Source organism: Geotrypetes seraphini, chromosome 13 (genome assembly GCF_902459505.1).
Source record: "Geotrypetes seraphini chromosome 13, aGeoSer1.1, whole genome shotgun sequence".
Taxonomy (NCBI): Eukaryota; Metazoa; Chordata; class Amphibia; order Gymnophiona; family Dermophiidae; genus Geotrypetes; species Geotrypetes seraphini.
Window position 1 is genome coordinate 30,217,537 of NC_047096.1, and position 27,704 is coordinate 30,245,240.

Genomic DNA, 27,704 nt, shown 5'->3' on the forward strand with positions numbered 1-27,704 from the left:
ACACTGGCAGAGCTGTGACAGTGGTAGGGATTTTGTTTCACCACTCGTTGAACAGGGAGGCTTGCCAAATCCTGTCTAAAACTTTTACCTAGCATGTCGTCAGCCAGAGTATGATAATATGGGAATCAAGAAGATAATTTCAGTACTTCCCTAGCTCCCTCCCCCAACAACTTGTGTTTACTGAGCTGGGAATGCCACTTAAGTCTATAGGTAGCTGGCAATATTCAGTACAAGGCTGTCCTAAATTTATATGGGTAGCAGCTTAATGTTCCTGGCTACCTGCAAAATGGTGGCACTCACTGCTATATATGTAAATTGTGAACTACTATTTCCATAAATAGCAGCGCTGAATATAAATTTAAACACTGCGTTTGGCATTTACAAAAACCTGCTGATTGTGGTTTTGAATACTGACTTGAATTTTCTCTTGAATCTGGGAGAGATGGTAGGCAAAAAAGTTTCTGAGAGATACAGTCTTGCCTCCCAAAGATCACTAGGAAGGATTAAGGGTTTTAGGACACTTTCTGTTCTTTGTAACGGAGAAGTTAAAATTCTGCATATTTTAAATATCTTAAAATAACACAATATAAATCACTATTAAGCTATAAGTCATTTAAAATCCTATACAGAGAATAACTACTATTCAGATGTACACAAAAATATATAAAATCTTACAATTCTCCGACCGCTCTGTGAGAGTAGGTCTTCCTTGTGCTCACCTCCCCTGATCCCCCTTCACTTTCTCCCACTTTTCTTTCATCAAGACCCCCCTGCACTCCCTCTTCCCTTATAACAAGGCACTTCCAGCACCTGTGAGCCACAATTCAATGTATATTTTTCTTTTTTTAATTTATTTACTTTTGGAAGGATGTACTGCCCCTTTAAGAGCTGGCCAAAACAGTGACAGACAGCTGAACCGTGAGCTGTGTTGTTGCAGTAGTTATGCTGTCATTTGTGCAGTGGTGAGCATGAACCATAAGAACATAAGAAATGCCTCCGCTGGGTCAGACCTGAGGTCCATCGCGCCCAGCAGTCCGCTCACGCGGCGGCCCACCAGGTCCAGGACCTGTGCAGTAATCCTTTATCTATACCCCTCTATCCCCTTTTCCAGCAGGAAATTGTCCAATCCTTTCTTAAACCCTAGTACCGTTCACTGCCCTATAACGTCCTCTGGAAGCGCATTCCAGGTGTCCACCACACGTTGGGTAAAGAAGAACTTCCTAGCATTCGTTTGGCCCCCACTCACCATGCTTTGGCTCAGGGACAGAGACATTCAGCTGCCTTGAAGCCAGACCATAATGCAACCATTTCTGCCACATCAAATCTTAGGGTGGAGTGTTGACTTGATTGACAGGACCACTATGCAGTTGCTGAAATACCAAGATTACAGGGCCCCAGTGTCCTGTAACACTGCAAATTGTGGTGATAATAGTGGCATAGTCCAATTTCAGTTGGGCCTGAACCCAAGATGACTGGCCCAAAATTCTCTCCACTTGCTTTTCCCTGCCCCTGCTTCTGCTTCCACTCTCTATTAAAATATAAATACCTGAGTTGGTGGGAATCCCCAAATCCTGCCATCTGAAGACCTCCACCCCCTTAGGCAGCCAGAGCTGTTCCAAGTAGTAGTCCATGGCAATATCCCTGAGCCACTGTTGCTGTCAGCGGGTCACATATGTTTCAAGCATGAGTTTGTGTGCGTGGGGAGGGGGGGGAGCTTGGAAGAGTTCTGGCTGCCAAAGGAGAAGGAGGTCTTTAGCTGTTGTGCTTAGGGATCCCTGCCAGCAACAGAAAGTATGCCAAAGGAGTGGGAGGTGAGCATCTGCTGAAAGCAGCAGTTAAGATAACATGGACCCTTAACTGAGGTATCCTGTTGGGTAAAGCAATCAGATGGCTGGACATGTTGAAAACAACCATGGGGATGACACTGGAGGAGTTTACCTGACTAGCAAAAAAAAAAATGTATCTCTTTGTAGATCTGTAATTCATCAAGTTGCTAGGACTCTAGCATGAGTCAATGGTACCTAACTAAAACCTAACTTTGGGCAATACCATAATATCTACTCTTCTTCCTACCAAATAGCCAGATACTGATCCTATTTCATTCCTGCCTGGGCAGATGCAAGAATGGTCCAGCTTTGTAGTTGACACTGCCTCCCTTCTGCTGGAAGTGCTGCAGAGCCAAATTCTGTGCAAATTGTGGAATTGTGCAGAATTAAGAACATAAGAACAGCCTTACTGGGTCAGACCAATTGATCATCAAGCCCAGTAGCCCATTCTCACGGTGGCCAAAACCCAAGGAGTAGCAATATTCCATACTACCAGTCCAGGGCAAGCAGTGGCTTCCCCCTATCTTTCTCAATAACAGATAATAGACTATGGACTTTTCCTCCAGGAACTTGTCCAAACCTTTCTTAAAACCAGCTACGCTATCCGCTCTTACCACAACCTATGGCGATGCGTTCCAGAGCTTGACTCTCTGAGTGAAAAAATATTTCCTCCTATTGGTTTTAAAAGTATTTCCCTGTAACTTCATCGAGTGTCCCCTAGACATAGTTGCTGTCATTTGTGTAGTCAAAGCTAGCAAGAAATGCAGGTGGGAACTTCCAGAAAAGTGTGTGGGTGCGCGCGCGCGCATGAAAGAGAGATGAGCTGAGTAATAACAATGCATTAAGCCACACACAATTCTGTGATAAATCTTGTAAAATTAAGTTAAAAGAGAGTCATTGTTACAGTTACCAGATTTGTCTGTCTGATTGTATTAAGACATGTTGTACCTCATTGGCAGTGTCATACAATATTGCTGTAAATTCTCATCTTGTGTTGCTCTGGTAGGGAGGGGAGGGTGAGAGCACATTTCCCTGCTTCTGTACCGAATGATGTCCTATCCTGATTTAATTAGCCCTGCTGTTCCCTCTTTTTCCTTTTGGGCTTATAGATGAATCTGAACCCGTGTTGGGGCTACAATGCCATAAGCCTTACTCTACAATTTATAATTTCTCTTCTGTGCAACCCAAGTTGACTAGGAGTGACAACCTATTCTACAGGTGCACACCGAGTCCAGCTGCTGAGGGATGTTGTGCAAAACCTGCTTACTTAAGGAGGTTGGGGGGGGATCCCACAGTTGGTCTCAAGAATAAAATTGTTATAGTTTGTGTGGCAATACTTGCTTTTCTCTTGTCTTGACTATAAACTCCAGGGTGCGATGACTTATCTCACTTGCATGTATCGGTGATGCTGGTGCTAGAGATGGGTGTCTTTCACCCCTGTTCTCATTGACCATTTGCTCTGTTCAGGAGGCTTTTGCTGCTCAACTGATTGTGTGGTTGAATGCTGTGTGTGTTGGTTCATAGTCATTTGCGCGCGGTCAGGTGCGCGCAAGTCTTTATAGCGCAAAGCAATAGCATGCAAGACAATAGTTTGCAGGACTTTAGAGCGTAAGACAATAGCGCGCAAGTCATTCACGTGACTCATATTCTCAGCGCAAAGAGGCTAGGGAACCATAGTGATAAAAATGCACTTGCGCGTGATTGTGTTAAAATTTCCTGCGCTTGCGCGCATGTGTTGTAGTTCGCAGCGTGCAATTGTCCTGAGCTAAGTTGTCTTGCGCTTAAGTGTCATTTCGCGCAATTGTCTTACGCTCAGTTGTCTTCGCGCAGTTGTCCGCGCGCTTTTGTCTTGCGCGCATTTGACTTGCCACCGTGTTAGAGAGAGGGCTGCTTGGAAAGAACAGATGCTCATCATTTGAAGCAGAGACCAAGTGAGCCTGTGTTTTCTCCACCCCCCATAGAAGGTGCCTCTTGGCCTCGGGCAGTTTTTTGTGTCTGCAGAATGCTTCGTAGTAGCACTGTGGAAAAGGGTTGTGTGACACTCTTGAATAATGTCGTTGTTCAAATTGTCAAAAGGCCGGTCCAAAAGGTTGAGCGTTGAATTAAGTTTCTTAATATTTTTCTTCCAGCTTGAGAAGATTTGCTTGAAACTTGCTGCATAGGGCATCTCAGGTGATTCTCTTTTAATAGGAGAGCAACGCAGTGATGTCTCTCAGAAATCTAGTATGCACGGCTCTGAATCTGGTCGGTGAGTGTCACCGTTGGAGGAGTGACCTGGTAGTTACTGCTGCTCAGTGGCGTAGTGAGGGTGAGAGGCGCCTCCTCCCCCACCTCCAAACACTCCTTCCCTGCCCCCTCCTGCAGGGTACCGCTTCCCTTCCTGTACCCTTGTAACATTCCTGGTGTGAGCAGCAAGCCCCAAGCTGCTGTTACACCAGCATAGGCTCTTCCTCTGATGTCACTTCCTAGATGTGGATCCAGGAAGTGATGTCAGAGGAAGAGCCGATGCCGGCAGGACAGCAGATTGGGGGTTGCTCGCACCAGGAATGTTACAGAGGTATGGGGGAAGGGAAGTAGTACACACGCACGGCAGGGGGGGGAGGAATGGGGGCAGAGAGGAGGATGGGGTGCCTGCACTCAGGATGGACTAAACCCCACCCTCGCTCTCCCTTTACTACGCCACTGCTGCTGCTGCTGCCTCAGCACCCTGAGGTTGTGAATTCAATCCCAGTACTACACCTTGTGACCCTGGACAAGTCACTCCATTGGCCCAGGTAACATAGTTAGATTGTGAGCCTACAGGAACTGATAGGAAAATATTTAGAGTACCTGATTGCTTTTCAAGGTAAACAGATACAAATCACCTTCACCATTGTATACCTGGGAAACCTATGCTCCCAACTCTGCCTCTCAGGGATTGCGATTCACAGCTTGTGAACATTACCTCTGTAGCATCCTGGGGAGCAGACGCTGCTCCCAGGAAAGGATAACACGAGGATGTGCATTCATTTGAAACTATTTGGGAAATGGTACATAAGAACATAAGAATTGCCGCTGCTGGGTCAGACCAGTGGTCCATCGTGCCCAGTAGTCCATTCACGCGGCGGCCCTTAGGTCGAAGACCAGTGCCCTAACTGAGACTAGCCTTACCTTTGTACGTTCTGGTCAGCAGGAACTTGCCTAACTTTGTCTTGAATCCCTGGAGGGTGTTTTCCCCTATAACAGCCTCCGGAAGAGCGTTCCAGTTCTCTACCACTCTGTGGGTGAAGAAGAACTTCCTTACGTTTGTACGGAATCTATCCCCTTTTAACTTTAGAGAGTGCCCTCTCGTTCTCTCTACCTTGGAGAGGGTGAACGACTTGTCTTTATCTACTAAATCTATTCCCTTTATTATCTTAAATGTTTCGATCATGTCCCCTCTCAGTTTCCTCTTTTCAAGGGATAAGAGGCCCAGTTTCTCTGCTCACTGTATGGCAACTCCTCCAGCCTCTTAACCATTTTAGTCGCTCGTCTCTGGCGACTTTATTTCATATCATTGGCAAATGAAAATGAGCAGAATAAAATGCAAAGATTTGGGGGGGGGAGAGTGGGGGGTTTCATTTACCACAATGAAACAGGAGAATACTACCTTCCCAAAAACAGAACGACAAGAAAAACAGCAAAGGTCGGCCACTCTGGCCTGCCTCAGGAGACCGACTCTTGAAATTATGAAAGAAATAAATGCCATATTAATCCAGAAGTGAAAATGAAAATAAAAAATGGAGGATGGTGAAGCATGTTTTCTTTAAACAGTGTGTCAGCCGTTAATGTCACTAGGCACTGTTTTCTTACTCTTTGTGACTGTACAGCGCTGCATGCGTTTGGTAGCGCTATAGAAATAATTAATAGTACAGTGGTGCCTCGCATAACGGATGCCTCGCACAGCGAACGCTGCGCACAACGAACTTCAGGTCTTGCTTCCCACAACGAACTTCGTTTCACACAATGAAGTCGCCCGAGCTGCATCCTTCCGCGCCTCTGACCGGCCTTTATCGCTGAAACAAGCACTGGCGCTACAGCCGACACCCCGCCGAGAAGAGAAAGTGATGTCGGCAGGGAAAGAAGCACGGTATCAAGCAGCTGTGGGTCCTGCACCGCCGATGCGGCTGCATCCACTGAGAGAGCCAGCGAAACTGAATGCACATCATTCGGGCGGGAAAATGCCAACTCAACCGGCGCCATTACTACATCTTCCCCCGAAGCGTCCACATACCCTGCAGCGCATAACCCCGATGGTGTTTGCCGCTTCCCACACCGGAAACAACTTTTAACCACCTCTGCTGCCATGTTACTGCACCGAAAAAGAGAAAAAACTAACACCACAGAACATGAAAACCACCGGGCCAACCAAAAATAAGCCAAGAAAAAAAAAATGAACAGTTAAGTCCCAGTTTTTGCCGCTGAGACTCTGCCCTCTCTCACTGTAAAATTAGACTCTACTTAGTCTGTCTTTAAATTTAAAAAATGTGTGTTGTTTTAAAAAACAATTATGTTTTTAGATGTATCTAAATAAAAATAATAACAAAAAATTTATCTTTTTTTATGTCATCTTAGCATATTTTATGCTACAGAACGAATTATTTTTTTTAACATGTATTGTTATGGGAAAACGCGTTTCACATAACGAACTTTTCGCATAACAAACTTGCTCCTGGAACCGATTAAGTTCGTTGTGTGAGGCACCACTGTAGTAGTAAAACAAAGGTTTTGTTTTTCATTTACCATTAATTGTGTGCACTATTCACACTTTCCATATAATTAATGTGTGCGTGGGCATTCTGCAAAGATTGCTTGCACTCTTAACAATATTGCTTCCTTGATGACATAATTTAAATTACTGCATAAAATAAATATTAATTTTTTTCCCTTTTGTTCATGTATGTCCAGGGTGGGGGAGGGGGGAATATTTCATGATTTCTTTTGCTTATGACTAATTGTTGGGTATAAGGGAGGGGGAATATTTGATGAGAGTTCGAATGTTAAAGTATAAAATGATTGTATTTTATGTTACATTTATTGTGAGTTTTAAAAATGAATAAAGATTTATAAAAAAAAAAAAAAAAAAGAACCCCCCCCCCCAAATAAAATGACCATTCCCAGAAATGATATGAAATCCAAAATTTTCAGGCTTAATACCCCTAGAAATTTTATTTTCTCAAGCTTGATTGATCTCCTGCATACTAGGGGTTTGGCTATAAGGGTTTTCAACCTTCTTTGTTTCATTTAAAGTTTTTTTTTATGATAGTCACTTTCCACTTTTAGATTTAGGGTGTGATGGAGCCCTTTAACCAAAGTGTGTTAAGCATTAAACTATGGTTAACACCCAGAAACAGGCTACTATATGACCATATTAAAGGTTTTGCAATATGTTACCATACATTAAATCACGTGTTATGTTTTCTGAATTTATCTGTCAGGTGTTTGTTTATTTGTTTATAGACCTCTTATAGCCTAAATGTTTTACATTCAGGCACTCAAGTATTTCTCCCTATCTGTCCTGGTGGGCTCACAATCTGACTTATGTACCTGGGGCAATGGAAGTTACTTTCCAGGGTCACAAGGAGCAATGCTGGGTTTGAACCTGCAACCTCACGGTGCTGAGGCTGCAGCCCTAACCACTAGGCCACTCCTCCATGCGGCATGACTGCATGGCATGGGTGAAGAATGAGCATGGAAGCATTAACTATTACATTACACCTACCATGTGGTAGCTGCCTAAAATTGCAGAGTTAACATGGGAGCACTTAGCACTTCATAAATAAGGAGGAGGTTAAGCACTTCCGTGTTAACCTGGAGCAGGTACATATGCATTAATTGGAATATTATCAAAAAAACCTTGCAATTAAAAAAATATATGGACAATACCCTTTCTTGATACAGTATGAAGTTTTGGGCTTAGTGAAAAGGCTCCAATATTTGCAAATACCCATGGTAAGAATGAAAGAAAATTAACATACAATTTATTTTTTTGGTTCACTGTGAAATGATATAATTCTGTTTAGTTGCATTTTTTTTCATTTTATCTCTAAACAAAAGGATGCCCCCCCCCCCCCCTCTTCATTGCTATTAGCTGTTGGGAATGCTAAAAGATGAGTTGTGTGTTGTAAATTGAAGGAGGCTAGTTTGTTGTGCCAGGTAGAAGTGACCTCCAAGCTGAATTGGTCTGTGGTGTCACTTTTAGTCATGTCCATTTCTGTATGTCCATCTGTTTTGAAGCCGCAGCAGAACTCGCAAGAATTCTCCAGCACAGCTCTGAAGGCCATTGGATGGTATGAGGTCATTTGTTCCAAGTAAAGGTGACCTTTAACCTACAAGGCTAAGCTTGCTGCTATTGTCCTGTGAAGCCTCAGTCTAAGGCTATTTAATTAAACACCCTAGGTGGTAAGTCCTTGGAAACGAGAAGAAATAAAAAACCCGCCGAAATACTGAAATCTCATAATTTAAAGATGTTGATTAAAATTGCACCTGCTTCTAGAAGGGTAAAACCATGCTTAGTCTATATAGACTAAGCATGATTTTACCCTTCTAGAAGCAGGTGCAATTTTAATCAACATCTTTAAATTATGAGATTTCAGTATTTCGGCGGGTTTTTTATTGTACTTGTATTGCAAGACATTGCTTGTTTATCAAGTTAAAATTTAATAAAATGTTTTGATTGTCTTGCAAAACCCTTGCATACCAAGTTACTTGCAATCCAAGGTTTTACTGTACTATCCCTTTCTATATATATATATACTGAAATCTCATAATTTAAAGATGTTGATAATTTAAAGATGATATATATATAGAAAGGGATAGTACAGTAAAACCTTGGATTGCAAGTAACTTGGTATGCAAGGGTTTTGCAAGACAATCAAAACATTTTATTAAATTTTAACTTGATAAACAAGCAATGTCTTGCAATACAAGTACATGTAGTATACACACATCACATCATCATAACTGAGCCGATGGTTCCTCTCTCTCTGACGCTGCGGGAGTGTAGTGACTGTTCTAAATGAGCAAGGTCTTGCAATACAAGTATATATATATATACAGTATTTTGTATTAAAGGGTCTGGGTTGTAGAACGAATCGTCTGAGTGCCTCTTTTGGATTACATGGGTTTCGGAACGAATTATGCTCGCAAACTAAGGTTTTGCTGTACTTGGGAACAGAGGGGGGTGCTCCTGCTGCTCTGTTCAGTGCCTCATATCAGCAGGGCCACAGATGAATGTAATGGCCACACCTGAGAAATGTGCCCTCCAACTTAGACCAGGAGTGGCTCAAACTGAGGAATGAAATGCTTGCCCCCCCCCCCCCCCAACCAAGACACCCAAAATGAAGCGACCTTTCAAAGCACTGTCAGGGAGCAAAATAGAGAGGCCCCCCTCACATAAACACCAGTCAGGCAGTTGCCCCAAGGGAGGGGTGAGGGGGAAGCTCAGTTTATATGCCTAGGCTAAATACTAGAAAAAGTGAAAATTATGTAGACGTTGGTTAGACCTAACATAAATTGTTGCAGTTAATGTAACCTGGAACTTTAGTATAAGCATTTATTGACAATTGATCCTGATCACGGTACCGTTAGGGTGCTGCAAACGTATACTGCCCCATTTTAGAAAGGTTGTAAAAGTAGGACTTGAGACGAGCAAGTTAGTGCAGCTCAAGTTTCGTCAAGATTTTAGAACAGAATCTGCCAACACAGAGCATGTTCTAAAATGCAAGAGAAATGGATATTAATGCACCAGGTACACTATTTTAGGAAAATAAACATGTATAATATTGATGGGCTCAAAGGCAGCACGTAAATGGTTGTATTGTACAGTGGCAACATAACCTGCTCTGGGACCTTTGTAACCTTAGAAACGTAATTTGGTATTATACCAACGCTATCAGAATGACTAGTTTCCCTTGCCAATTTGGCATGGGGAGGGGAGGACAAAAACGGCAGGGGGATTAAGGGGGCCACCCCTCTAATCCCTCCATAGAAAACATAGAAACATGATGGCAGATAAAGGCCAAATGGCTTGTCCAGTCTTCCCCTCCACAGCATCCACTATTTCCTCCTCTCCCTTAGAGATCCCATGTGGCTGTCCCACACTTTCTTGAATTCAGACACCGTCTTTGTCTCTACCACCTCTACCGGGAGAATATTCCATCCATCTACGGGAAGGGGTAAAACGTGGACCTCGCGGATCTAAACCCGCACATCCTTAAAAATCTGAGGTCTGTGTCGGTCCGTGTCCCTGCCGCTAAAAATCTGAGGTCCGTGTCGGTCCGTGTCCCTGCCGTTGTAGTTTCTGTCGCTGACAGACCTTGTTGAGATTTGAGCGCTGACGGATCCGTCTCAGCATAGGGAGGGAAAAGTGTTAGGATCCGTCAGCGCTCAAATCTCAATCAAGGTCTGTCAGCAACAGAAACTACAGCGGCAGGGACACGGACCGACACAGACCTCAGCTTTTTAGCTTTCTAAAGAAAGGACAGATGTGTCCATTGTTTGTCCATTAACAACATTAAGCCAATCCACCCAAACTGGGGCTTCTCTTTCCTCAACCCAAACTGCGGGAGGATCTGAAGTCTGCCTTCGCTTTCCCTGCAGCTCAGCTCAGGCCCCCGACTCCCTCGCGGACCTCACGGATTTGAACTGCACGTCACATCCTTAAAAATCCGAGGTCCGCGCACTTTTAGTCTGGCTCTGACCGAGCTCTATGACAATTTAACTCTGACGGATCCTAAAAGTGGCACGGACCTCGGATTTTTAAGGACGTGCGGGTTTAGATCCGCCAGGTCCGTCAGGTCCGTGAGGTCCGCGTTTTACCCCTTCCCTCCATCTACCACCATTACTTTTTTTTTTTTTTACAGAATTTCTTTAGATTACTCCTGAGCCTAACATCTCTTAACTTCATCCTATACCCTCTCATTCCAGAGCTCGAAAGAGATTTGCCTCGTGCGCATTTATGCCGCGTAGGTATTTAAACGTCTTTATCGTATCTCCCCTCTCCTGCCTTTCCTCCAAAGTATACATATTGAGATCTTTAAGTCTCTCCACATACGCTTTATGACGATGACCACTGACCATCTTAGTAGCTCTCCTCTGGACCGACTACATCCTTTTTATATATTTTTGAAGGTGCGTCCTCCAGAATTGTACACAATATTCTTTTTTTTTTTTTTTCTACTAATAACAGGTCTCAGGAGCCCATTTGCAGAAGGGGCATACCTCCCTTTGATAGGGTAAATGTACCACATCTGTTGGACAGGTGCTTAGTAAATGGCGTCACAAACTGAAAAGAATCTGGTTACTCAGACAAGAAAGTCTCAGAGTAAATGCAGTAATACAATTCAATCTATAAAATAAATGATTTCACCAAGAAAGATGAAGACACATAAGAACTGCCGCTGCTGGATCAGACCAGTGGTCCATTGTGCCCAGCAGTCCGCTCACGCTGCAGCCCTTAGGTCAAAATCCAGTGCCCTATTTGAGTCTAGCCCTACCTGCGTACGTTCTGGTTCAGCAGGAACTTGTCTAACCTTGTCTTGAATCGCTGGAGGGCGTTTTTCCCTATAACAGCCTCTGGAAGAGCGTTCCAGACTTATACCACTCTCAGGGTGAAGAAGAACTTCCTTACGTTTGCACGGAATCTATCCCCTTTTAACTTTAGAGAGTGCTCTCTCGTTCTCTCCACCTGGGAGAAGGGTGAACAATCTCTACTAAGTCTATTCCCTTCATTATCTTGAATGTTTCCATCATATCCCCTATCAGTCTCCTCTTTTCAAGGGAGAAGAGGCCCAGTTTCTCTAACCTCTCACTGTACGGCAAGTCCTCCAGTCCTTTAAGTTTCAAGTTTCAAGTTTATTAGGATTTGATATACCGCTTATCAAGGTTATCTAAGTGGTTTTTACAATCAGGTACTCAAACATTTTCCCTATCTCTCCCGGTGGGCTCACAATCTATCTAACGTACCTGGGGCTACGGAGGATTGAGTGACTTGCCCAGAGTCACAAGGAGCAGCGCGGGGTTTGAACCCACAACCCCAGGGTACTGAGGCTGTAGATCCAACCACTGCGCCACACACTCCTAACCATTTTTGTCGCTCATCTCTGGACCCTTTCAAGTAGTACGATGTCCTTTTTCATGTACGGCGACCAGTGTTGGATGCAGTATTTCAGGTGAGGGCCCACCATGGCCCGGTACAACAGCATGATAACCTTCTCCGATCTGTTTGCGATCCCCTTCTTAATCATTCCTAGCATTCTCTTTGCCACCGCTGCGCCAGACAGCTTCATTGACTTGTCTACCAGTACTCCCAAGTCTCTTTCCTGGGGGGGTCTCTCCGAGTACTGCACTGGACATCCTGTATTTATGTATAAGATTTTTGTTACCTTGCACTTATCCACGTTGAACCTCATTTGCCACTGAATTGATTGTTGCAAAGTGATTTAAAAAAAAAAAAAAAGATTTTATTGATATTATAAGATAAACTAACAAATTAATTGTGCAAATCATGGTAATATATACATATAATTATGTAATAACATATATTAAGTAGTACATAGTAGAGACAGTATACACATTATCAGCAGGAGAAATACATGTGAACATATACAATATTACACAATATGTACACAATACAGTGGTACCTCGGTTTACGAGCGCACTGGTTTGCGAGTGTTTTGCAAGATGAGCAAAATACTCAGCAAACTTTTGTCTCGTAAACTGAGCACTGCCCCGATAAACGAGCATTCAGCAATGGTGGCCCAGGGGTGGCCATCCTCAACCTATCTCAATTTTAGAAAATTGATAAAAACGAGTTTGTTCAAGCGATTTGTAAACTAAGAATTCCATAGCACTGCAAATTCAACCATTAACCTTAAGAACTTTATAGCTTTCTACTTCTTCCATTATATAAGATTGTATAGATCTCTTTGAATTGTTGACCACCGCTGATTGTCCAGCGCTTCTTGTTGTAAACTGCCTCGAACTTTTCATGGCTTTGGCGGTATATAAAACTAAAATTATTATTATTATTATTATTACTACCTGCCTGCGGGTGCTGCAGCGATTCCAAAGTGGTGTCTTCCTTCCCTCGGGGTCCCCGTGCGGCTGCCCTCCCGCTTCGGCCGATGCCTCTGCCGTCGGTCAGCGCCTCCCAGCTCCCATCTAAGCCTGCCGCCATCCTGAATGAGCATGCGCGCGGCTTCACCTCTCCTCTCCTAAGTCAGCTGCTGCCCCGACAACACGCTCACATACTATCACACCCAAGTCCTGCTCCTTGATCGTGCACAAAAGTTCTTCACACCCTAAACTGTACCATTCCCTCAGGTTTTTGGAGCCCAAATGTATGACCTTGGATTTCTTAGCGTTAAATCTTAGCTGCCAAATTTCAGACCATTCGTCAAGCTTCACTAGGTCCTTCCTCATGTTATTCATACCATCAAGGGTGTCTACTCTATTTCAGATTTTGGTATCATCTGCAAAGATGTAAATCAACTGCAAAGATGTTAAAAAAAAGAACAGACCCAAGAACCAAACCTTGAAGCACACCACTGATAACATCCCTTTTCTCAGAGTGATCTCCATTGACCACTACCCTCTGTCGCCTTCCACTCAACCAGTTCCTGACCCAGTCCATTACTTTGGGACCCATCCCGAGGGCGCTCAGTTTGTTTATTAGATACCTGTGTGAAACATTGTCAAAGGCTTTTCTAAAGTCTAAATGCACCACATCTAGCACACTCCCTCTATCTAATTCTCTGGTCACCCAGTCAAAGAAATTGATCAGATTTGTCTAACAAGACCTGCCTCTGTTGACTACATGTTGCCTCAGGTCCTGTAATCCACCAGATTCCAGAACTATCACTATTCTCTGTTTTAAAAGCATTTTCGTTAATTTACTTACAACAGAAGTGAGACTTACTATCCTGTAGTTCCCTACTTCCCTTCTTCAGTGGAGCTTAGTAGCGGCTGTTTCCCAAATTCTAAACTTACTTGGTAGCAGGGTAACTCCTCCTGATGGCAGTCTCTTAGACATAGATGTCCCCTTCTGAACTGGGGAATAAATGTCTATGAGCTGTCCATGTCCTTGGCCCACCTAAAACACACCTGGATCATGTCCCCTTGCCATTTGCACATACTTGGGTTTGATACATGCTTTGTAAAATAGGGACTTAGACCTTTATGCAAGATAAATGTTTAAATGCCAGTTTGTATGTATCAAATGCAAATAAGGCTTGTAAAATGAGGGCCATATTCTGTATCGATGGAAGCCTGCTTCATGCAACAGTGGGTGCAGAGCAGAACTAGGTCATCTCCCCCATAGAACTCACAAAAAGACTGATTCGGATTTCATTCGGTAAAGAGCAGCATGAATCCTCTCCATTGCAAGGCATATTGTGAAGTAATATAAAACCCTACAAAATACACTAGGAGGGCTGTAGAGCAAATGTGCCATTCCACAGCAACATCAAGGATCTATCTAGGAAAGGGCAGCACCTTAATTATTGCAGTAAGCCCTAGACCAGTGGTCTTCAATTCAAGGCCCATGAGCCAGTCTAAACCAATTTAGCGACAATCGTTAGACGATCACCGACTTTAGTGCATCTGGGTCCCAGTTCATGAGTCCTCGTGCTCTGCCCTGATCATGTGGTAAGAGCGGATAGCGTAGCTGGTTTTAAGAAAGGTTTGGACAAGTTCTTGGAGGAAAAGTCCATAGTCTGTTATTGACAAGGACATGGGGGAAGCCACTGCTTGCCCTGTATCGGTAGCATGGAATATTGCTACTCCTTGGGCTTTGGCCAGGTACTAGTGACCTGGATTGGCCACCGTGAGAATAGGCTACTGGGCTTGATGGACCATTGGTCTGACCCAGTAAGGCTATTCTTATGTTCTACTCTTCTCCAGACCAAAATCAGGACCTCCTGTTGTTTTCCTCTCATCCCTGTCCTCGGAGATTCCATCATCTGTTGCCCCCATCTAAACCAATCCCTGAATCTTAATTGCCCCCTCAGTACTTAAGTCCCCAGTGACACTATTTCTCCACCTAGTTCCATAGCCGGTCTTTCTGCAATACTTGTGGTTCTCTACCTGCATTTTCCTCTGCTGCTAGGATAGTGGGTCAGCTATTTGTCACATATCTCTTCTCTCCTTTCCTTGTACTTCAGAATAGATATTTAACCACAGGAAATAGAAAAGCACGGGGAGGCAGTGGCAGCCGCTGCAACAGTAGAGGATCAGAAGCGCTGAACCTGTTGCTGTGATGGGCCATTGGTGGATGGAGAGGCAGAGGCCTACAGTTATTTAAATTTTGCTTTTCCTTCTCTTCAGAGTTGATTTATGGGAAGGGGAAACGGAAGATAACTCCTGCCTCCCCTCAGAAGTGAGTCTTCTGCACCCCTCCAAGCATCTAGTTTGGGTGCCCAGTTGTACTTGACAACACAGTATGAAAGTAAACAGGCGTTGAAGCAGCCTCCTTTATATCTTATGTTTGCATTATATCTTTAGCTCTATCTATAGCCGTATAGGTAGATGAAATGTATGCTGAAACCTCAATTGGCAGGGTTTCTTCTTTATGCTAGGGAGGGCTTAATTTAACACCCAGATCTTTCCGTACAGATAAAATGATAAATACCAATAGAGGCTTAATTTATAGCCTGAGCTGGAAATGTGACACCTGGACAGTCTCTTGGCTTGAACGAGACAACTACTCTGTGCTGGGGGTTGTAATGAGCAGTGTATAATATAAATTGCTGTGTCACTGAGCAGAAATAGGCTGTGTGTGTCATTTGATCCAGAAACTTCCCTGGCAAGCCAGCAGTTAATAAATATTGCCCTAATTGCCTCCTTGTTCAGACCAGTTAGGAAGTGGGATTTGACAGGTCAAACAGTTTAATGGGATGTATGTGTATGGAGGTGGGGGGGACCATTGAGGACACCCCATTTTGAAGTGTTTTAAAATGCAGAATATCCATGCAAGGTTTACTAGTTATGTGCCTTAACCTTACAGTATGAATTACACTGATGTTTCTAAACCTCTCGGTGCTGGGGAAAAACTGAATTCCTTTGCTTTGGGATATTGGCCTTTCTGGCTTTGATTTGCAGCATCCATCTGCTTGGCCTGCAGCAGGGGTAGGCAAGGCTAAAAACAGGTCTGAACAATCAGAAAATGTAAATTCTCTGGTCCTTGGACCATATGCATGCACGTAATAGCTGGTTCATAGAGGATTATCAAACACTTGGAAGTATTTCCAGCTCTTGAATTCTGGTGTCACCTGGCTCTGACCACTGGTGGTTACTCTTCAGAAGGCTGAAAGCCTCTAGATTTGCTTGGTGGTGGGACTACAGAGACTCAATTTAGAGCAGCAGTCTCAAACTTGCGGCCCCCCAGGTCCTATTTTGTGGCCCGCGGTTTGTACGCAATCTCGCATACTGGGCAGGAAGAGAGGCTCTGGTGCTGGCGTCAACTGACTTGAAACTTCCTGCTGCCGTCGTGTATGCCTTTGCATATCTGCCAGGACTCATTACCTCCTTGCTCTAGCCTGCAGCTGCTGGTCTGGGGGTGGGGAGACAAAACGAAGGCAGGAGTCCCAGCAGATATGTGAAGGCAGGATCCCGGCATACACGATGGCAGCAGGAAGTTTCAAGTTAGCTGACGCCAGCGCGGGAACCTCTCTTCCTGCTCAGTGTGCAAGTTTGTGTACAGACTGCGGGCCACAAAATAGAGGTATTGCTGGGGAGGGGAGCAGAGAAGGAAGATTGGACAAGGGGAACAGGGAATGGAAAAAGGGTACTGCTGGACAGGGGGAAGGTAAAAGGAAGGGAGAAGAGGTGCTGCTGGACTTGGCAGGAAGGGAGGGAAGAGGAGTGTGTGGCGCAGTGGTTGGAGCTACAGCCTCAGCACCCTGGGGTTGTGGGTTCAAACCCCGCGCTGCTCCTTGTGACCCTGGGCAAGTCAGTCAGTCCTCCATAGCCCCAGGTACGTTAGCTAGATTGTGAGCCCACCGGGACAGAGAGGGAAAATGCTTGAGTACCTGATTGTAAAACCGCTTAGATAACCTTGATAAGCGGTATATCAAATCCTAATAAACTTGAAACTTGAAGAAAGGAAAGGTGCTACACACTGGAGGGGAGATGGTGCATAGGGAGAGAGCATGTTGGGTTGGGGGGTGGGAAGGAGGGATGCCACTGAGAGAAGAGGCAAGGACAGAGAGAAAAAGCATTCAGGAGGCAGAAAGTGTTGGACTCATGGAGAGGGCAAAAAGGAGGGAAGGAGAAATGTTACACTGGGGAAGGGGGGAGGGCAGAGAACGAAAAGTTGGACTCATAGAGGGGGGAGAGAGAGAGAGAGATGCTGTTTGGTTGAGAGAAGGAGGACCAGAGGAGAAGCTTGCAGGAGGAAGAGAGAAAAAGATGTTGGACTGGTGGAAAGGAGGGAGAAATGTTGGACTGGGAGGGGGGCTAGAAAGGAGGAAGGGAAGGGAAATGGACTGCAGGGGGCAGAAAGGAGGAAAGGAAAGAGAAATGTTATACTGGGGGGAAGGAGAGAGAGATAGGAAGGGAAAATTTGATTTTGACAAGAAAGCAGAAAAATGGAAAAATTGAATGTTAAGTTAATGCCAAAGATGGATGCAAGGCAGAAAGTGAAGACAGAGAGAAAAACAGTCAATGGACAAGAAAGCCTTGGAAACATAGTTAAAAGCACAGAAAAATAAAGTCACCAGACAACAAAGGTAGGGAAAATTATTTTATTTTCATTATAGTGATTGAAATGTGTCAGTTCTGAGAAAGGAAAGATGTTAAACTTTAACTCCAAGTACTTACAAAGCCAAAATGTGGCCCTGCAAAGGGTATGAGTTTGAGACCACTGATATAGAGTCTTGTGTCTGGGTGATTGAGGACTTTGCACTTTTAAATGGTACAACATATGGACTTGCATTTTGAAAGTGCCTGAGAAGGAGCTTTGGGTAGAAGAGGGGGAAACGTTTCAAGTTCTTTCCTGGCAACATTAAAGGGCAGAAAAATAGCAAGATGAGGGAAGTGGTATTTTTATTTACTGAAAATAAGCAGTGAAAAGAGAGAATTGACCTCTGGGTACAGAGCAGAGAACATTGTAGGGATATTCCTTAATAAATAAAGCTTCAGGTTTGGGGTTTTAACTGATATATTCTGATAATCTCCCCCCCCCCCCTCCAGTGCGCAAAAGAAAACCAAAATGTGTGTGTTAAACACTGGGAAACCTCTATTTCCCTAAGTGCCCTCTCACCCCTATCTTTGCTTCAGGCTTGGCATTAGGAGGGTGCGAACAGAGCCATTGCCCCAAACCTATCTGAATAAAATGAAGTCTGCCACCCAGATTTCTGGGTGAACACTTCTGAAAACTATCTGCAACAAATAATGGGTATAAAGGTTAGGTAGGTCCTTTTTCTTGGCATAATTTTTGGTGTGAGAGAAAGTATGTTCACACTTTTACTTTGAAGGTCAGGCAAGTTTGCAGAGTGAAAAATAGGCCCAAATTGTTTCACTGCAACAGCTGGTAACTTTGTGCCAATTTGGAGATGTCTTAATTTTAAAAAGCACTAGTGAAAAAGTGTTACAATTTCATGTGGTAACAAAAAAGAGAGGGAAACAAAGCACAAACCACAGAAGAGAAGAAAAAAGCACAAAGGGCCTTCAAATCCATGCAACCAAGCTTCATTTATTGAACCCAACACAGGCCGTGTTTCAGCAAAACTGCCTGCATCAGGGGTCTACATGAAAACAAGTGTACATATAAAATGACAGGAAACAAATAACATTAGAAACAAATGGGTGGATTTATTATACGATAAGTCAAACACATATGTATATAAAGGACACATACAAGGTGAAATTGTACACAACTTATCATGCAATCCATCTTATATGAGTTCATTACATGAAAATTTAAAACATATGTGTAAAAAAGACAACATGCAAGGTGACATTTTATGCAGTCTATCAAATAGGACATACAGTAGAATGAGAGTGACCCCCCTTTTTTATTTCTCAATAATATAAAGTGAACTGATGTACAGTTAAATCAAGGTGCACGGTTTATAATTGTGCTAAATTAAATATGCTATACTGAAGAAATTCAACTCATCAATCCCAATGGCAAAACAAATACAGTGGTACCTCGGTTTACGAGTGCACCGGTTTGCGAGTGTTTTGCAAAACGAACAAAACATTCGCAAAATTGGCGCCTCGGAAACCGAGCGCCCCCCCGTAAACCGGCACCCTCCCCCTGCCACCATCGGGCACCCCCCCCCGCAGCGATCTGAGGTCCCCTAACCCACCCGAACCCTCTTCTTACTTTAGTGTAGCCTCCGCACTGGCACCGGCACCAGCATGTCCTGTGTGTTGGTGCTGGGCCTTGAGCATGCGCACATGCTCAAGGCCCAGCACAGAAGGCAGATCTTTGGGCACCGGCACCAACGCACAGGACATGCTGGTGCCGGTGCCATTGCGGAGGCTACACTAAAGTAAGAAGAGGGTTTGGGTGGGTTAGGGGACCTCAGGTCGCGGCGGGGGGGGTGCCGGATCACAGGGGGAAGGGTGCCGGTTCGCGGGGGGGGGGCCTTCGGGGGGAGCAATGCCGGTTCTCGTGGGGGGGAGCAGCGCTGCTGACCTCGGGGGGGGGAGGGGGGAGAACCTATCAAAGCAAGTTTCCATTATTTCCTATGGGGAAACTCGCATTGATAAACGAGCATTTTGGATTACGAGCATGCTCCTGGAACGGATTATGCTCGTAATCCAAGGTACCACTGTACCTGAAAAATGGTGTAACAATGTATACAAAAAAAGATTATTTGTAATGAAATGTTAAACTTTATGCTTATATGAGAGTTAATCAAGTGTGTATCATTAAGTTCATATGAGTTTAATTGTTACACTTGTAACATAAAAAAATGAATAAAGAATTAAAAAAAAAAAAAAGATTATCCAGAAAAACTGAACTTTCTAGGAATTACCAATTGCCACTCATTGAACTAAATAAAAGGGCAAATGCATATAACAGACAAACTGATACATCATTTAAAATTCTGTAACCGCCAACCATTGTTTAAACTTGCAAATCAAAACTATAACAAACTTTTGGCTGGCTGATGCCACAAGTACAGTATTTTGATTTCGAACATGCAATGATTAAAACTTTATACTAAAAAAACAGCATTAAAATGAACCGCAATACTGCATTACATCATGGGTCCTTTTACTAAGGCCTGCCAGCCGATTTAGCGCCCGCTAAATGCTAACGCGTCCATTCTATTCTATGGACGTGTTAGCATTAAGCGTATGCTAAATTAGCTAGCATGCCTTAGTAAAAAAGGGGGTTAATGATTAAACGACAATAATGTTGTTCATAAAATAATCTAATAAGAGGAAGCTGTTAGTTCTTTTAAACCAGGGGTGCCCAACGCGTCGATCGCGATCGACCGGTAGCTCAGGAAGGCAACGTGAGTCGATCGCAGAGCCCATCCCAGGCTCTGTGATAGGCTCGTGTTGCCGTCCCGATCTACCGGGCCTATCAGCCTTCCTCTCCCCGGTATCTTTGCCGACGCCGGGCATTAGACTGTTTTTGTCATTTCGGGGGGGGGGGGGGGCGTGGTGGCGTGGCGGCGGCGGCAGCAGCAACAGCCTGAAAAAGAAATCATCCTGGCCCGGGTCGGTGTCATACTCCGGAACTTCTACCTCTTCCAGCAGCCCTCTCCCTTCTACCTGCTTCCGGCCACACCCCCTGCTCCGCGGCTCTCTTCGGCAACTCAGTAGCAGCGATCGACACAAGCTTCTGACGTCGGGGCCTACCCTCTGCGAGTCCCGCTTGTTTCAACTTCCTTTTTCCACAAAGGCGGGACTCGTAGAGGGAAGGCCTAGATGTCGGCAGCTTGTCTTGATCACCGCTGCTGACGAGTTGCTTAAGAGAGCCGCGGAGCAGGTTGAAGGGAGAGGGCCAGATGCAGGACTCGTGGGTGAGGGAGCAGAAGAGAGAGAGAAAGAGAGAGGGGAAGGAAACAAAAGGAAATATTTCATACTAGGCTGGGCCGGAGTGGAGGGAGGGTGGAAAGATTCTGGCTACAGGGTGCATTAACAAAGGAAAAGGGGGGAAAGCTGAAAATGGAGATAGTGACACAAAGAAGAGAAAGAGTAAGCAGGACCTACTGAATAAGGATAGAGATACAGAGGGGACATGAAGAGGAGGTGAAATAGAGACATAGAAGTAATGCTGAAAAAGTGTGTGGGGGGGAGATAAATACATTGAAAGGGCAAATGGTGAACATGGGGTAAAGACAAGGACAGAGACAAATGAAGATTCTGAAAAAGTGGTGAGATAGGGATATAGGTGAGATGGACACAAAGAAGGGTGATGCTGGAAAATAGGTGGAATGGTAATTCTGACAGACATAGAAGGGAAATGCTGGATCAAGGAGAGATGGGGCTCAGGCTGGATGGAATGAGGAGAAATGCCTTGTTGGCCCGGAACTTCCTCTCCTATGTCAGAATTGACGTCAAGGAGTGGAATGCTGGTCAGCGCAACGCTTCTGCAGGGAAAGCTTGGGACGGCGGTGGTAGAGAATGACACGGTGGCGGTTTACCCGCGGCCACCGCATTTTAGCCGCGGGTCACCCGCCGAAAACGGGGAAGAAAACTAGCAGTCGCTGCGGCGACGGGGACAAGGCCATTCACCACCCGCGGGGCGGTGAATGGTCTTGTCCCCGCAGTGAGGCATGAAGTATCGCGCGGTCCCCGCAGCTCACACCCGCCTGCCCAATCGATTCTAGTGTTTAGCCAGCTCTCTCCCTTCTCCTCACCTTAGTTTGTAGATTTTCTTTTTCGGCGACCCGCACGCTATCAGAGAGCCGCGCACGCACGGCTGCTCAGTGTTCAATCTTCTGCTCTGACGCAACCGGAAACAGGAAGTTGCAGCAGAGCAGAAGATTGAACACTGAGAAGCCGCGTGTGCGGGTCGCCGAAAAAGAAAATCTACAAACTAAGGTGAGGAGAAGGGAGAGAGCTGGCTAAACACTAGAATCGATTGGGCAGGCGGGTGTGAGCTGCGGGGCCGTGCGATCGCTAGTGTTCCCGGCTCAAATTGGAAGGAGGGAGTGAAAGGGAAAAGGATTCTGGGCCAAGGGGATGAAGTCAGAAAGAAAAACCCACAGCAGGAAAGAAAGGGAAGGACTGGCAGGTGAGCCAGATGCTAGAAGCAGGGGGGGGGAAAGAAAGAGGGAAAAAGGCTAGATGGGGTTGAAAAGAAGAGACACACTGGTATGGAAGAGGAAGATAGGGGAAATCTGGACACAGGAAGGTAACAGAAAGAGGGGAAATTATGTGCATGGGGCATAGGGACAGAGACATAAAGGGGACATGCCCTGGGGATGGTATATGGACACAGGGGGGGCAATGACAGATACATAGGGGAGATATTAGAAATGGAGAAAATAGGAGCATAGAAGCGAGATGGTTTGTGGGGATGGGACAGGGACCGAGCTCGCAGGCTCCAGTGGCTTGCACAAATTACATTGTAACGTGCCATGAAAATAAGAGGGAGGAAGGTAGATAGATAGGCCACGCGAGAGGAGCTGAAGGGTGGTAAAAAGGAACAGATGGTAAAGGAGGGAGGGAAGGGTGGTGGTGGAAAGGAATAGGATAGACATTGAAGGAGGGTGGAGAGGAACAGACCCTGAAGGGAAATGTGGAAGACAGAGTGGGAAGAAGACAGATGCCAGACTATGCGGGAGCGGAGGGAAGAAGATGGGTGCTAGACCAATTGGGGGGGGGGGGGGTTAAGGGAGAGGCACAGTAACAGCAAATGGAAGACGCAGAGAGAAGACACACAGTGGATGGAAGGAATTCAATGAGAAGATGTGGAAAGCAGAAACCAGACAACAAAGGTAGAAAAAAAAATTATATTTATTTATTTATTTTTTGCTTTAGGATAAAATAGTATATTAGTTGTGTTGATAAAAATTTATAAACAAAGCCCTGCCAGCTGAACATCTCTTTCTCTAGTTCAGCAGCAGGAACTTTGATTTATAAGAAAGGAATAAGCTAAATATTACAGTACTAAGGCTTATATGGATGCAGCGGGGACGGTGACGGGGCGGTGAATGGGATGGCAGTGGCGGTGACGGGGCGGTGAAAAGGATGGCGGTGACGGTGACGGGGCGGTGAAGGGAACGGCGGTGACGGGGCGGTGCAGAGGATGGTGGGGCGGTGACGGGGACAGATTTTTTCCCCGTGTCATTCTCTAGGCGGTGGCTTGGGGGCTGTTCCCCGAATGCGGTGGCAGCAAACCAAGTGGCTTGGGGGAGGGCACGGAGAAAGAAAGAAAGGGGGCAGACAGGGAGACAGAAAGAAGGGGGAAGAGGGAGACAGAAAGAAAAATTTGGGGGAGAGAATGAGGTCTGGAGGAGAGGAAACATACAGGAGGCTGAAAGAAAGGAAGAAAGATTGGATGCACAGTCAGAAGAAGAAAGTGCAACCAGAGACTCATGAAATCACCAAACAGCAAAGGTAGGAAAAATTATTTTATTTTCAATTTAGTGATCAAAATGTGTCGGTTTTGAGAATTTATATCTGCTGTCTATATTTTGCACTATGGCTCCCTTTTACTAAACCGCAATAGTGTTTTTTAGCGCAGGGAGCCTATGAGCATTGAGAGCAGCACGAGGCATTCAGCGTAACTCCATGTGCTAAAACCTACTATTGTGGTTTAGTAAAAAGGGAGGGGGTGTATTTGCCTATTTTTGTATTTTGTTACTGAGGTGACATTGCATAGAGTCATCTGCCGTGACCTCTTTGAAAAACCCGGAATATGAATAATTAACATTTTCTCTGCCTTTCAGTGTGCTTTGTGTTTTTTTTTAAATTTTATTGTTGGTAGATCATTTTGACTTAGTCATTATAAAAGTAGCTCGCAAGCCCATAAAGTGTGGGCACCCCTGTTTTAAACTGTCAAAAACTCACTGGAAAATCAGCAATTAGCTTTACACAAAATTTAATATGTTATTTACCTACCTGGATACAAAAATATACAAATAACTGAAATATGTTTAAGTGCTCTGATAATATTTATTAATGCCTAACGTGGCCTCATAAAAGGAGACCTATGTTAAGTCAAAGAAGGGACGTCGGAGGTTGCAGCTACTCCAGAACAGAGTGGCTAGACTGATTTTCCATAAGGCCCTATTTGAGAGGGCCAGTCCGCTGCTGATAGAACTATACTGGCTGCCAGTCAAATATAGAATTCAATTTAAAATTCTATGTATGGTTCACAGGACCATATATGGAGAAAACTCCACTGGGCTAACTTCAGCCATCCAAGTTTCATACTCTTATAACTCAAGAATGATACAACGCTATAAATTACCTCTTTGCGTTAAGTTTGGAGGAAATCACTCTTAATCCACCTTCACGTTTCAAGACCCCAAAATTTGGAACTGCCTCCCAACCTCCTTATGTCAGACCTCCTATCTTCAATTTAATAAGGTGCTAAAAACGCATCTGTTTTCATTATAGTCTTGCTATGATTCATAATGTCTATTTTGCTAACCTTAATAATAATAATTTATTCTTGTATACCGCCAAAGCCATAATAGTTCAAGGCAGTTTACAATGAGAAGTACTGGACAGTCGGTGAAAAAAATGCAATACAAATAATCACAAATACATACAAGATAAAAGGATAAAAGATTAAAAACAGTGAATCAGGTTACAAATTGATCAAACAACTGTGTTTTTACTAATTTTCTAAAAGTAGAATAAGATGGAGCACGCATAATAATATTACCCAACCAGTCATTCGGTTTGCCTGCCCGAAATGCAAGAGTTCTATCCAGAAATCTTTTAAAGCGACAAGCATTTACTGTTGGGTAAGCAAACATATGGATTCTGCGTGTAGGCCTGTTAAAACGGTCTAGAAAAAAAATGAGAGACCAGGTACTCAGGAGCCATTCTAAATATTGATTTAAAACAGATACAGGGAAATTTAAACAAAACTCTTGCCTCCATCAGTAACCAATGTAGTTTTTGATAATAGGGAGTAATATGTTCCCATTTTTTCAAACCAAAAATCAGCCGAACTGCTAAATTTTGAATAACTCGAAGCCTTTTCAGTGTTTTCTTATATGTACCCAAATAAATAATATTGCAATAGTTGAACATACTTAAGAAGGAAGACTGAACCAGCAGACAAAATATTTTTTAAAGGTTCGGAGTTTCCATAAGACCGAGACTAGCAAATCCGTATGTTCTTCTTATGTAAGCCGCAATGATTCCCAGTTGACATTTGCGGGGTATAAGAAACAATATGGTATGATATGGTTCCTTGCATTGAAGAAAGAAAGCATATTTGAAGCAAGTTACGGGTCTGATTCAGAGTCGGCGCTTGAAGTGCATTTACATTGCTGTCATCAGCTTCTTCTGCGCTAAGGGCTCCTTTTACAAAGGTGCGCTAGCGTTTTTAGCGCACGCACCGGTTTAGTGCTCAAGAGGAGGCGGTAGCGGCTAGCGTGTGCTATTCCGCGTGTTAAGGCCCTAACGCGCCTTCGTAAAAGGAGCCCTAAGTGTCACTTATTGGAGCTTTTTTTTAAAAAAAAAATTTGTATTCGATTGCTGGTGTAAGAATTGTTTTTGGGACTTTGGGGTTAATGACTGAAAATGCAGGAAGTTATAATGAACGTTATGTCTGATATGACGTCCAGTCAGTACAAAAAACCCTTCTGAAGAACACTGTGAAAATCCTGAACAAATATGCAGTTCTTTTCAACAAAAACAAAGTGGGTTGTGAAAAAGCACACACTCCCCTCTAAACAGTTTTAAAACTTACATCAATAAATATTTCAATTATTTTAATAATTTTAATATTTTTGAAACAGGACGTCCTCGGTGTGATAGATATGAAGAAGCCCAACGCAAACAATTGTATAAGCATTTACATATATGAGTGAACAATTAAATTTTGTTTAAAACATGATTAAATTTATTAAATTAAATTGAAGACTTTCCTATTTGCTAAACACTTTGGAAACTAACCATTCCTTTATTATGTATTATGGTTTTTTTTCCCATCATTGTTAACCGAGTCGAGCTCCTTTTGGTTGATGACCCGGTTTATAAAATTAAGGTTTAGTTTAGTTAGTTCTTGGAAAGTTTTTTTTTTGTTTTTTTTTAAATCTTTATTCCTTTTTATTTCTTTCAACAAGTGTACAGTATTATTACAATTAATTTACATAACACACTTGGCATTTTTAAACAATATTATTATACATGTTTTTATTTCCCCCCCCACCTCCCACCCTTTTCCATATCAATAAAATATTCCTTCCAAATTTATATATAATTATACATCCCTTTTTGATAATACAATTAATCTGACATGAAATCTGTCCCTCCCCCCATCCTTCTTCCTCAAACACTTTAAACATTTTATTATACCCAGTAATGCATAACAATAAATATTCCATCCTATTACATATATCTCCTTATTTTTCATAACAACATCTTTCCAATATTTTTCCCTCCCTATCCCTCCCAGTTCTTGGAAAGTTTTTATAAAATAGGTATCTTCTTACATGCATCGAATTCACATAAGCATCGTACTTTAAAATTCTCCCCTTTCCATGTGCACATTAGAAATACCTAAAACCAAAAGTGTCCTTCAACTCATCTGATAAATTCAAATGCCTTTATTCATCAGATGAGTTGAAGGACACTTTTGTTTGGTGCGCACCATTCTGATTGGGACAATTCCACTTTGGTTTTGGACTTTTGTGCTTGTGGTTTTGTTTCCCCTGTTCTATTTTGTGCATTAGACTACTACATTCATTCATTTTTCTATACCGTTCTCCCAAGGGAGCTCACAACGGTTTACACTTCTCCCTCCATATTCACTGTGATTGGGGATTAACAGAACCGCAAATACTGAAAAACCACAAATAACTTTTTCATATGTTATTTGCTGTTTTCTATTAAAAACCATCATGAATATGGTGAAACCGCAAATAACATGGTGGGAGAACTGGCCTGTTTCTGAAGAAGAGACAAAACACGGTGAAGAAAGTGCTGGGAATCAGTGATTTTCTCTGTAAACACTTGGAATCAGCGATTTCTCTGCAAGCTGATGTAATTTGGGGGAGGAGCCAGCAAGCTAAAAACCATGTATAATCGAAACCACAAATGCTGTAACCGCGAATACAGAAAGGGAAGTGTACATTAATTTATGCAGGTACTCAAGCATTTTTCCCTGTCTATCCCGGTGGGCTCACAATCTATCTAATGTACCTGGGGCAATTGGGGGCTGGGATTAAGTGACTTCCCCAGGGTCACAAGGAGCAGTGTGGGTAAATAGCCTGGTATGCTTTCTATATCCTCTCCTCTCTGGAAGCTTGATAAAGTTCAAAAATATACCACCTGCCTCGGTCTAGGTGTTCAAAATTTACTAAGTTCATCCTCTGTACATGCATATCACTTTCAGACAGCTAACAAGGGTGTATATGTCCTCACCCCTCAACTTTCCAGCACAAAATGCCTGACTCCATCCTGTTGCAGATACCAACTCTCTAACCCCTGGTCAAAGTCCTTAGCCCCTTCTGGAGCAGTTCTATTCCTCTCTATTCTTAGAATAAGGTGCTCCTTGTCCAGGGCCAATAATCAGTGTGACACAAAGATTTCACAAATTCTCTCCCTGTGGCACAAATATTTTCATTTGAATAGAAATTCTAAGAACTTTTAATTTTATTTTAAATGGTTAAAACTTTATAGGATAGGGTTTGTTTGTTTTTTAAGAAAGTATCCTGAGTTGCAGTAGAGGTTGCTTTCATGGCCTGGCGTGCTAAATGCTCT

The 27,704-nt window shown here is 43.7% G+C and overlaps 1 protein-coding gene across 4 annotated transcripts in view; it reads left to right on the forward strand.

The window, feature by feature from the left end:
• The window catches only part of ZBTB16 (zinc finger and BTB domain containing 16), a 371,412-nt gene that overhangs the window by 225,991 nt on the left and 117,717 nt on the right, over nt 1–27,704 (forward strand). The gene's annotated exons all lie outside the window — the stretch shown is intronic.